Source organism: Equus asinus, chromosome 1 (genome assembly GCF_041296235.1).
Source record: "Equus asinus isolate D_3611 breed Donkey chromosome 1, EquAss-T2T_v2, whole genome shotgun sequence".
Taxonomy (NCBI): domain Eukaryota; kingdom Metazoa; phylum Chordata; class Mammalia; order Perissodactyla; family Equidae; genus Equus; species Equus asinus.
In genome coordinates, this window is record NC_091790.1 from 122,265,815 (window position 1) to 122,279,569 (window position 13,755).

The window sequence follows — 13,755 nt, forward strand, 5'->3', positions numbered from 1 at the left end:
TTTCCAAACAAGCAATTTAAAACATGTTTTACTCAATAACAATCCCCCTTATCACGGAAGTTTTCAAGAGAAAAGGCTATCTAGCACCCTTTATATAGCTTCTCGTCATTTAATAGGTCAAATTATTAAATCATTTACTGACAGAGACTCACACTTATGCTAATGAATCTCCACATTTTTTAAATCTTTCCTAAACTGAAAAATGTTTGAGATATTTAAATATTAAGACATGGTCAAATCTTGGGGGCCGGCCCTGTGGCCGAGTGGTTGGGTTCACGCGCTCCACTTCAGCGGCCCAGGGTTTCGCCGTTTCGGGTCCTGGGTGCGGACATGGCACTGCTCATCGGGCCATGCTGGGGTGGCGTCCCACATGCCACAACAAGAAGGACCCACAACTAAGAATATACAACTATGTACTGGAGGGCTTTGGGGAGAAAAAGGAAAAATTAAAATCTTTAAAAAATAAAAAGACATAGTCAAATCAAAAGGCAAAATAAATTTATTCCAAGTGATCACAGTTCAAAGCTTGGACAAAAGAACTGTCCTGCAAGTTGCCAGCAGGCCACATTTTCAGAAATTATATTGCTTGTCATTTATATGAAAGATGCCCTTTAAAACTATTCTTACTCATTCACTTTTCTTTTACTTCAGAGATGTACAGTTTGGCTTTTTAAAACATGTTTTAATGATGTTCTGGAGTAGGATTTCTCCTTTGAGCTCGATGGGATTCATTTGAATCAACATTCTAGAACACTATGAAGTGAGGGGGTTTCTGCTTCTTGCAACTATTCAGACAACACCTGCCTGCATGTTTAGGGCTTAGCAACATCTTTCACTCTTTTCCCTTCTCACAGCTCAGGGTCGCATTCTTTTCTCTCCTCTTGATCTGCTCTGTAGTTTTCTGTATTTCAGTTCACTTTTTCTCTGGTGACTTAGAAATAAAATTCAACATTCTCTGTGTTCCACTGCTTCCGATCGTTTCTTCCTTTCTGTTGTAGCGTTTCTATTGCTTTTCTCATAGTTCTGTGGTGAAGTACCTCCTATAAGCCCTTCCATTAGAGCACCTAGTTAAATTACCTCCCATGTAAGTATTTTTAAATTTTTTTTTTGAGGAAGATTAGCCCTGAGCTAACATCTCTGCCAATCCTCCTCTTTTTTGCTGAGGAAGATTGGCCTTGAGCTAACATCCATGCCCATCTTCCTCTATTTTATGTGGGACGCCTACCACAGCATGGCTTAACAAGTGGTGCATAGGTCCACACCCGGGATCTGAACTGGTGAACCCTGGGCCACCAAAGCGGAACATGTGAACTTAACCACTGTGCCACTGGACCAGCCTCCCTCCCATGCAATTTCATGTTAATTTGTCTTTTATCCAATAGACTGTGAGTCTCTTGAGAGCAGGAACCAGACCTTTTATCTTTGAATCCTCTCTACCTGGAACAGTTCCTGTCACCTAGGAGGGACTCAAAAAACACTTATAAATATTTATGAATCTGGAGCGAGAGGACTTAGATTTCCTTGTCTCCCTGCCATTTACTCACTTTGTGATATGGACAAAGCATTTCACCTTTTTTACTTTCCTCATATTCTCTTATTATTTTATCAATTGAGATGGAGCCATGTAAAGTGCTTGATATATTGTAAGGTATATATGCAAGCATATTTACTGCGTTAACTCTAAGGTTTGGTGTTGAAAATGACATGGGGGGGATACTTCAAACCAGTGGTTTCAAACCAACGGGTTCTCCATCTAGGGCAATTTTGGCCTGGTGGGAACATTTGGCAATGTCTGGAGGCATATTTGGTTGTCACATCTGGGTGGGTGTTGGCTACCGGCATCAAGTGGGTGGGGACCAGGGATGCTGCTAAACATCATATGATATACAGAAAAGCCCCTACAACAAAGAATCATCATCTGGCTCAAATTGTCAATAGTGCCAAGGTTCAAACTTAAAACCTTGTTTCAAACTTAAAAACATGATAGGTAAAACACTTTCTTTAATTATTTACCAATAGACAATTGTCTGAGTTTTAGCTTTTTTATACATAATTGGGGAGTACCACATTAATGTATTTATAACTGTTGGAATAATTCCCTCTCTCTCATAATATAAATGTGTTTGCCTACTCTCTGTTTAGTCTTCTAGAAACAGTAATCTACATATGGGAGAAACTTCTGGTTTCCTGTCCTTTTAGGCACACAATGGGCTTATGCTTTCCTCTCTCCTCTATACGTAGACAGGCCTTCTTGACTAGTTCTAACCAACGTCTTGTGAATACAAGTCACAGGTGTTACTTCAGGGCCAAAGCGTTTAACAGACAGTGCAAGACTGTCCAGTCCTCTCTAACCCTGGTTCCGTGATTGTAGAAGCAGGGGTTGTGATGGCAACACCACAAGATGGAAGCAGCCTGGATTCCAGGGCATCACACGGCAGACAGCTGCCTAGAGACCCTCCCAGATCCACACCAGGTTTTACATGAGCAAAAACAAACTTTTTGTAGGTGGAGTGACTGCAGTCTGAGGGTTGTTTATTAATGAAGTTTAATTAGATTTACCTGGCCACTACACTAATGAAAGTGAGAATAATGGTTGCATTGAGTACTTTATACCAACTTGAACAATTCCTGGACTAGAACAAGCCCTCAATAAATATTTTAATGTCTAATTGGTGGAAGAAAGGAAAGGGAAATTATTGACCCAGTATCCTGCTTTTCAAAGTGTCTCTGTCTAATTATGACAAATATACTAGTTCTGGTCTCACGGTTCTCTTTTCAAAGATCAGAGTCTGGAAATTGTGACTAAGGCATTTTGTAACATATAATCCTTCCACCCCTAACATGCATGTAAATACTGTATCCTAAATCTTGAAACCCCCTTGATCTTCCCACTGACTTGAAATGCCATAACCACATACACTGAACTCCCCACTACTGAGACGTCATGGTCTTTTGCTAAAGGAAACTTCTAGGTAAATTAGTTATGAGTTCCAGGACATCTTCAGTCACTGTTCAGCAGGAGTGAATTTGCAAAGCTTGCCCTCTTGCGGCCAAACAGTTCCAATCCACAAATGGTTACACCTGGATAATAAAGAGAATGGTCTACTTGTTCCCTTTAAGCTACCGACTGATGGGGCTGGAATCCACAGCACTGCAGAGAGAAGAGACTGAACTTTTCAAAATATATTTAAATAGATAGCAGTTTAAAAATATGACAATAACACAGGCTGAAATGTGCCTTCCAAGCCATTTCATTCTATGTAAAAGTCTCCATCAGACCGTGAAGATATTCCCATTAAGACATGGGAATCCAAGACGTGTAATATTCACATCTTCTCAAAGGATGTTCCTGAATGGTTCAGAGAAAAGAGGCATTTGTTAGATATTCTTTCTCCTATCTTTTCTATTTCCTTTAAAAATGTCAAGGCTATTGAATAAACACTGCAATGACTAGTTTAGACATGAAAATCATATTGCAGATAAACTGATTCAAAAATGCCCTTTGGTGGCTTCAAAGAGGATATTCAATTCAATATAGGAATCAGTCATAAAATTGTTTACTCTGCATTTTCTGGATGATCATGTCAACCAGCTCTGTGAAGAAATAATTAAAAAGTGCATCGTGCCCCCACACAGCGTAGGGCCTCCACAGAGCCTGAAATATATAATACAATCTCCTATGGAGGGAGAAGAGTATTTGAGATTATAATTGTATTTGGCTCTATGATCTCATGAATATTAGATTATCCTGCACAATGAGGAAACAGAAGGCATTAACGAGAATCATTCAAACTGGCTGGAATTTCATTTATATTTTGCCAAGCTGTTCTCCATTAACTGATGAAATTTATATGAAATTAACATAGAATTACATTCAAAATGGTTAAATAAGAACACATAACCTACGGAAAAATATTATAAAATTTAATTCTCTGACACATTTAAAATATTTAATACATTTATAACTACTTAAAATTATGCTAATAGGGGCACTTTGTTCTTTTGCTCTTAATCACGTTACATTACTATCGACACTTTAAAAAGCGAGAGGCTGATCATTTAAACAGATGGGCACACAGAAAACACACATACACAGCAAAGAACTTGGCAGAGAACACAGCACTAGGTATTTAATAGCTTCTTCAAGTAAGGTTGAGTTTTAGCATATTTTATGCATTTGTAAAATGTACTAAATATTACCTATATATCACTTTGTGCAGAAAGCAGATCATATATTTTAATTCCATTTAAAGCTGAGAAAATGGAGATTGGAGAGGTTGGGATCTCCTGGAATCAAATAAGAAATGGTAGAGCCAGAAATTGGGCTCACCACTTCCTCCAAATTCTATGCTCTTTTTCTATTCAAAGACCACAAAGTCGGCCCATGGATGAAGCCAGGATGTGAATCCAGTTCGTGGAATAGTCTAGTGCTCATTCAATATTCATTCATCAAATTTTTAATGAATACCTGCTATATAGCAACTGAGCGTTGATGTTCTTATAGTGAAGAAGACTAAGTCCCTGCCCAGCTTTGTAATGTAAAGGGGGACACAGAGTACCAAATTCACACCATAATGCAGTGCTAAAGTGACCAGCAGTGCACAGGATGCCATTGGAGAGGGAAAAAAGGGCATCCTTCCTAAGCTTGGGGGAAGTGGAAAGAGCAGGTGATGTTTAAGCTGAGAGCTGAAGGCTATTAGGAGCTAATCAAAGGAAGGGAGAGGAAAGGGAGAATTCAGAGCAAATGCCCCAAGATAAAAGAGAACATGGTATCCTAGAAAAACAGGACAAATTTCAGTAATGAGGGGGATAGAGAGAGTACTAGTGGAGTTGTTGAGAGACAAGCGCCATCTTACAAAGTGTGGACTTCAAACTGAATTTTGTATGTAGTCACTGACTATTTTAAAACAGAGTTGAGCTATGATTTGATTTGAATTTTAGAATATCCTTCTCCATTCTGGGTAAACACGGCAGATTGAACACATGTGTTTATCTCCACTTGCTACTATAACTCCAGTAACATGACAACAGCTGAATCTGAAAAGTTAAAATATCCAAAAGATCAAATAGACTGAGAAAGGAGATAACAGGAAATGAGAAATTGCTACAAATATTTTGAATATGGAAACCACACAAAGAGTGGTAACTGACATAACACAAATGAGAATGCAGAAATCTAGGCACTTTTAGGGGAGGCGCCTACAAGAAATAACGTAATTCATAGCGCAAACCTGGAAAAACTCAGGAACAAGAGATAAAGATTCCCTTGAAGACAATGGTAGAGTTCTAAGGTAGACTATAAACAGTTTAAAATTAGTTTAACGTGACTTTAAAATTGAATTACTTAGTGAGATACTCTCTGCAATCCTGTACAGCAGGTTACTAACCAACCACATGCCTATGAAATATATCAGGTCTATTATCAGGAGAAATTACACCAGAGAAGACACTAAGCATGGTGAATGAAGGGCAAAGTGCCATCCTAAAAAGAGGGGGAGTGGGTGAAAGTCTGTGTGCTGAACATTGAGACTCCCACATTCTCTGACTACTAACCAGGCTTCTATCTCTCAGACAGGAGGCTGGAAAATAATTTCTGGAAACTTGAGCAGCCAAAAAAAAGCTCTACAGATCTACAGATCTCCCCTGCAGTTATCTTACAGTGAAATCCACCAGTCAATAATCCCTGCCCACACCCATAGAATTCCAATTAATGATAGTGTCTCACTCTTGAAACAATGAAGTATCGTTAGGTGTTTATAGCCTCCAATATGTAAGACAGAGACATAATAAAGAAAAAAAAAAGCTCCAAGAGAAATGTAGAAAACAAAATGAAAAATTTAGAAAGAGAGTGAGAGGGAGAAAGAAAAATCAATCAATTGTTCAGATGGATATGAGAAAATATTTCTTTGTTTAAAAAGAAAATGATGTTTTTAGGAAAAAGACAAAAGAACAAAGAAGAGTTCTCAGAAATCAAAAATATATGGTTGCAAAAAATTCAACAGGAAATCATTTAGAAAGAACCAAAAAAAAGAGAGAGAGAAATATAACATAAAAGTGATAAATTGGATTATCTTTCAGAAAATATTTGCTCCTTTTCCCTACAGAGTAGACGATATTTTTCCACTCCACTGATGGTGAGCCAGGGCTACAAGGCCAAAAGAATGTGTGTAGATGTGACAGTGTGTTGTTCCAAACCATAGTCTTACTAGGCACTTGAGTTTCTATTTGCTTTCTTGAGCATCTGCCATTTGAGAAGCTGCTGGTCCAAGGAAAATGAGAAATACACGGAGCAGATGACCCCGATCAGCCAAGTCTAGCCGACTCCAGCCAAGCTATGAAGAACACCAGCCAACTGCAGACTGGTGAGCAGGAAAATAAATGCTTGTGTTTGTGTGACACTGAGCGCTTCAGAGGTTTGTTGTACAACTTTATTGTAGCAATAACCGACAAATATAAGACAAAAATATAAAAATCAAAACAAACAAACAAATGAGACAATCCAGAAGTTTAAATAACCAGCCAATAGTAGTTTCAGAAACAGAGAAACAAGAAAATTAAGGGGCAGAATTTAGAAAAGAAATAATACAGGAAAAATTTCCAGACTCAAGTGACATAAATTTCCATATTAAAAGAGCCCCATGAATACAAAAATTCCATGCCAAGTTTTCAAAAATTTCAGAATTTTATGAATATCAAGAATATCCTTGGATAAAGAGGATATCAAGGATAACGAGGACACAAACTTCCAGACAAAATCAACAGTTTACATATGAAAACTTGTCAGTCAGAATGGCATTGGACTTAATCAAGCAATGCTGAAAGCAAAAATTCAATAAATAAGTGCTTTTGAAATTAAAATTGAGAGGGTTAAAATTCGAATCCAGAATTATATAACTATTCAAACATTAAGCAAAATGTGAGGGTAGAATAACAGTATTTTCAGGCATGTAAGGACTCAAAAATGTTTACTTCCAAAGCATCTTTTCTCAGAAAGCTATCAAAGGATATGCTCCAGTAAGATGAGATAGACTTGGGATCCAAGAAGTCAGAGCTCCAACATACAAAAGAAGTGAAGAAAAAAATCCAGAGTGATGGCAAAGGAAAGTTCCAGAACAACAGCTGTGCAGTCAGCCTAAGAGCTTTCAGTCCAAATCAGAGAAAAACCATGAAAAGCTCCAGGAGGAAAATCTTCATGGAAAATAATGGAGGTAACAATTTACCTGATATATATACCTGACACCTTGTGAGAGATTTTATAGATCTTTTCGAGAGTTTGGGGAAGATTTCAGAATAAGGACCTAGATCATAAAGCAAAATGTGAAAAGAGACATTATTACTTACAGGAAAAATCAAGATCCTTTTGAAGTACTGCATTTTCTATCAACTACATTTGCACACATATATTTTTTAGCTCATAGTTGAATTGTGCATGTCACATGTCTTAGTTTGAATTCCTTCAGAAGTTGATCTGAAGACAACATTTCAAGTGTAAGTGGTTTATTTGAGAAACAAAGGAAACACCTGCAGGGAAAAGGGGAGGTGAGAAGAAAAAAAAGGATCTCACAAAACAAGAGGAAAACCAAAAAGTAACTTCAAATTGTCTTCCAAATGCCATAAGGCTTCATACCACATAAATAATTTTAAAACCTACGTTTTTCACTCAACATTATATTTTTGAGATTGCCCCATGTATTCACATAGTATGTTATGTCCTGTATGTTATCTCACTATATAAATAAATCATAGTTTATTTGTTCATTCCTCTTGATTGAGGGATGATAAAGTTGTTTCTACTTTTTCCCTGTTACATTAATGATGCAATAAGTATTTTTGTATATGACTTCTTGTGACTATTCGTAAAAGGCTGTGTTTTGCTTTTGTTTTTTGTTTTTAATGAGGATATTGGATTATCAGATGTGATGGTTAATGTTATGAGTCAGCTTGCCTAGGCCACTGTACCCAGATATTGGTCAAATACGTCTAGATGCTGCTGTGAAGGTATTTTTCATATGAGATTACCATTTAAATCAGTAAGCTTTGAGTAAAGCAGATCTCCCGCCATAATTTAAATGGGCCTCATGGTAACAGTTGAAAGCATTAAGAAAAAGACTGACCTCCCCCAAGAAGGAGGGGATTCTGTCAGCAGACTGCCTTTAGACTTGAGTTGCAACATCAACTCTTTCCTGGGTCTCTATCCTGCCAGCAGATTATAGACTTGTCAACCTCTACAATGATGATGTGAGTCAACTCCTTAAAATCTCTGTCTCTTTCTCTCTCTCTCTCTCTCTACACACACACACACTTACATACATATACACATAAATACACATCCTATTGGCTCTGTTTCTCTGGAGAACCCTGACTAATACATTAGGCATGTGCACACATAACCTTACTAGATATTGCCAAAATGTTCTACAAAATATTCTAGGAGTTTTACATTCTCATCAGCAGTTATAAGAATGCTCATTTCTTCACATCATCAGCAGCACTTAATTTTGTCACACTATAATATTTTGGACCAATGTGATAGTTGTGAAATATTATCTTGTTATTTTAATTTGTATTTTTTTACATTGCTATTACTAGTTGATTTAGAAACTATTCATATATCCATTTGGTCACTCATATGTATGCTTCACAGTTTTCTAATTTTTTAAATAAACGTTTTTATTAGTGTTCATCTTACATAGAGAAAAGTGCACAAGTCGTAAGTGTACAATTTGATGAGTTATCACAAAATAAACATCTCCAATATCACCATCATCTAGGATCTAGAATCTAGATTTTAAAAATCTAACATTGCCAGAACCCTAGACTATGCAAGTGTGTCTTATCTTTTACTCTCTTAATGGTTGTTTTTGGGGAAACTTTTTTAAATTTTACGTAATTCAACTTAGCATATTTTCCTTTATAACTAAGAGTTTTCGTGACTGTTTCAAAAACTCTAACTTATCCTAAAATCATAAAGATATCTTCTTATGTCATGTTCTATAACAGCGCTGTCTGAAACAGAGCTCCCATATGATCCAGCAACCCCACTTCTGAGAATGTATCCAAAGGAAACGAACACAGGATATTGAAGGGAGGTCTGCACTCCCATGTTCATTGCAGCATCATTCACAATAGCCAAGATATAGAAACAACCTAAGTGTCCATCGTTGGATGAATGGATAAAGAAGAGGTAGTATACATATACACAATGGAATATTATCCAGCTGTGAGAAAGAAGGAAATCCTGCCATTTGCAACAACGTGGATAGATCTTAAGGGCATTATTTTAAGTGAAGTTAGTCAGAGAAAGACAAATATTGTATGATATCACTTATAGGTGGAATCTAAAAAAGCCGAACTCATAGAAACTGGGTAGAATGGTGGTTACCGGGGCTGTGGGTGGGGAAAATGAGATGTCAGTCAAAGGGTACAAACTCCTAGCAATAAAATGAATAAGTTCTGAGGATCTCAAGTATAGCACAGTGACTATAATTAACTATACTGTATTATATATTTGAAAGTTGCTAAGAGAGTAGATCCTAAATATTTTCATTACAAAAAAAATGGTAGGGGCCAGCTGGGTGGCACAGCGGTTAAGTGCGCATGTTCCCCTTTGGCGGCCTGGGGTTCGCCGGTTCAGATCCTGTGTGTGGACATGGCAGCGCATGGCAAGCCATGCTGTGGTAGGCATCCCACATATAAAGCTGAGGAAGATGGGCATGGATGTACGCTCAGGGTCAGTCTTCCTAAGTGAAAAGAGGAGGATTGGCAGATGTTAGCTCAGGGCTAATCTTCCTCAAAAAAAAACCACAAAAGGTGATTATGTGATGTGATGGAGGTGTTAACTAGTGCTTTGGTGGTATCATTTTGCAATATATAAGAGTATCAAATCATATCATATATCTGAAACTTACACAATGTTATATGTCAATTTTATCTGAATAAGGCTGGGGGAAGAACAGAAATTTTTGCAATAATAGAAATGTTCTTTATCTGTGTTAACCAACACAGTAGCCACTAGCCACATGTGGTATTGAGCACTTAAAATGTGGCTAGTGTGACTGAGTAAATACTTTAAAATTTTCATTTAATTTTAATTAATTTAAATTTAAATTGCTAACATTTGGCTAGTGGCTACCATATTGAACAGAAATCATTCAGCTATGTTCTCAGATATACTAGAGTTCAACCAGAAATCAGTAACAGAAAGAGGGCTGGGAAATTCAAAATATTTGAAAATTAACATACGTACAAACAATCCATGGGTCAAAGGAGAAGGATCAAGATAAATTTTAAAATATTTTGAACTAAATGAAGGAAAGCACAATTTATCAAATTTTGTGGAATGCAGTGAAAGCAGTGCATAGAGGTAAAAGTATAGCATTAAATTCATGTTTAAAAAGATATAAAACCTAATCTTCTACCTTAAGAAACTAGATAAAGGAAAGTAAATTAAGCCTAAAGCAAGCAGAAGGAAATAAACAATAAAAATTAGAGCAGAAATCATTAAAATGGAAAATAGGAAATCAATAGAGAAAAATCAGTAATGCCAAAAGCTGACTCCTTGGAAAACAAATCTGTAAAACCACACATCTAGCCTCACTAACCAAGGGAAAAATAGACAAATGACCAACATCGTAAATTAAGAGGAGTCATCACTACCCAGCTCAGGAAGAGAATAATAAAGAAATACTATGAACAAGGCTATGCCCACAAATTTGATAACATAGAGGAAATGGGCCAGTTCCTTAAAAGACGCAAACTACCAAAACTCACACAAGGAGAAACAGATAACCTGAATATCAATACTAAATGGATACTAAAGAAATTGAATCATTTGTTAATAAAATTCCAAAAAATAAAGCACCAGGCCCATAGTTTCACTGGTGAATTCTACTAAATACTTAAGGAAGAAATAATACGTTGTCTCCTACAATCTCTTACAGAAAATAGAAGCAGAGGGAACAGGTCCTGTCTCATTCTATAAGTCCAGAATTATTCTAACATCAATTCCAGGTAAACCGATATAAATAAATGATTGAATAGATGAATAAACGGGAGAGAAGAGATAAATCTACTGTGTAGAAGAATTCGAAATAATTTATGTAGAGATTCTGACCTTAGGGGGGGTGGAGCATAACTCCCCACTCCTTAAGTGTTGGCCGACAGAAAAAGGGCATTAGGTCAAAACTAAGAACATCTAAATAAAGTACGGAATTCAGTTAGTTTTATCAATTATTGGTTCACTAATTGTGACAAATGCAGCATGCTAATGTAAATATTAGCTACAGGGGAAACTAAGTATAAGGTACATAGGAACTCTCTGTACTATCTTTGAACTTTTCTGTAAATATAAAACTATTTTAATATAATACTAATGAAAAGTTTATTAAAATAAAATAATAGGCATATGTTGAACATTTTCTCTCAAAAACTGTGTTGCTTACTATCTCCATTTTTATTCAAAATTATATTGGAAGTCCTAGCCAGTGAAATAAAATATGAAAAAGGAATAAAATATATAAAGATTAAAAGTAAGAAAGAAAATACGTTTCTGTACACAGAAAATGTAATTCTATAAGTAAACTTTTAGATTTATCAGGGTCATTAAACCTAAATTCATTCTACACAAATTAACTTTATTTTTACATACCAACTACAAACAATTCAAGACCTCTTCATATTATTAAAGGATATTAAGACCTACATAAATGATAGACATACCATGTCAATATTTTTGAAAACTCACTGTTTTCAATTCTCTTCAAATTGATCTATGGATCCAAAGTAATTCCACCAAAACTCTTAGAAGGTGTGTTTATGAAAATTAAGATGCTGATTCTAAGATCTATGTGGAAAAACAAATCAACAAGAATGGCTACAACAAACTTGAAAAAGAACTACAGAATGAGAGGATATGATTTGCCAGAAAAGAAGACTTATAATAAAGTGACAGTAATTAAGGCAGGTAAGAATTGGTGCAAGTACCGACACATAGACTAACGGAAGAGCAAAGAGAGAGCAGAAACAGACCTATTCTTACCTGAGCACTTGATTTAAGACTAAGGTGGCCCTGCAGAGGCATAGGAAAGGATGGTCTTTTCAATTGCTTATCCATGTGGGAGACAAGAGAAACTTGACACCTACTTTCAATATTCCCCTGAGAGTAGGCCTGCTACTTAGCGTAACTTTTATTCTTCGTTCAATGATTACTCACTAAATGGCATTTTCCAATTCTATTTTCTTCATGAAATCTATATCTAAAATTATCTCATTTATTCGGTCGTTAATTATCTATCTTGCTTCTACTACAGTATAAAGTCTGCGAGAGCACGAATGTTGTCTACACTGCTCATCATTGTACTTGGAGTATCTAGAACATTTCCTGGCACAATCGTAAGCTTTTGAATAAATAAATGAATGGATAAACCTGCCAGGGAAATTTGGAGTGAAAAGAGCAGGTAATCCCTTGATCCAGCCCTTGAATGATGAGGAGGAGTTTACTTGGGAGAGCCAGGGGTGGGGTGATGGTTTGCAATGTCTTCCAGATAGAAAGCGTACCAAGTACAGAAGGCGTAATGAACGTGCGAGAGAGCGTCCCAGCGTGGCTTTCCAAGCAGGCCATTCCTATACGTAGTAAACGGAAATGTTGGTTTAAAAGAGTCTTATTTTCACAGTCACAAGTCTCAGGTTACTCGTAATATTTTCTCTTCATTTTATCTATGAAAAAAACTTGTTTCCTCACTAAAATAGCCCCGGATTCTAAGACTTGTCCATTCTCCCTACCCAACTCTCAACCTTTTCCACTCTAGCGCTGCACAAGCAGACATTGTTGGGTACTTGCTTACACTCCTTGGTGTTATTTAAATCAGTGGTTCTGTAAGTCAAGTGTGCGCATAATGTTTGCCAGTTGTTTATTTTGTTTTGTTTTAAATACAGCTTCTTGGGCTCTCCTTCTAAAAGATTAAGACTGAAGGTCTGGGTAAGTTAGCTAGCTAGCCCCCCGGGTGCCTTAGTCAGCTTGGGCTGATTTAATAAATTAGCATGGTTACACAGTGGCTTAAACAACAAACATTTCTTTCTCACAGTTCTGGAGTCAGAGAAGTCCAAGATCAAGGCAGTAGCTGACTGAGTGTCTGGTGAGACCCACTTACTGGTTCATAGGCCGCTGTCTTCTTGCTGTGTCCTCACATGGCGGAAGGCGTGAGGGACGTTTCTGAAATCTCTTGTCTAAGGGCACTAAGCCCATTCACGAGAGCTCCACCTTCATGACAAGCACCTCTGGAAGGCCCACCTTCTAACAGCATCACACCGGGAGTTAGGATTTAAACGTACAAAGTTTGGGGGGACACAAACATTCACTCCGGAACATCTGCTGAGTCAGATGCAAAGCAAATGTGGGAACTTCCGAATTCTAATCTTAACCCTTGCTAACCAAAGTGTGGTCCCCTCAGGGCATTCACATCACCTGGGAACTTATTTGAAATTCTGAAACTCAGGCCCCACCTCACATATACTTAATCAGAACCGCCACTTTTACAAGATCCTAGATGATTCATAAGGACTTTTAAGTTTGAGAAGCAAGCACTGGATCCAAACCACGGTGCTCTTAGACCCACAGCAACTTGTTTGAAATGCAAATTATCTGGCTTCACCCCAGATCTACGGAATTAGAACACCACTGGGTTTGGGCCTAGTAATCTGTTTTAACAAACCCTTAACTCTCAAGTTGGAGAACCGAAGGTCCCAAGCTGGGACGAT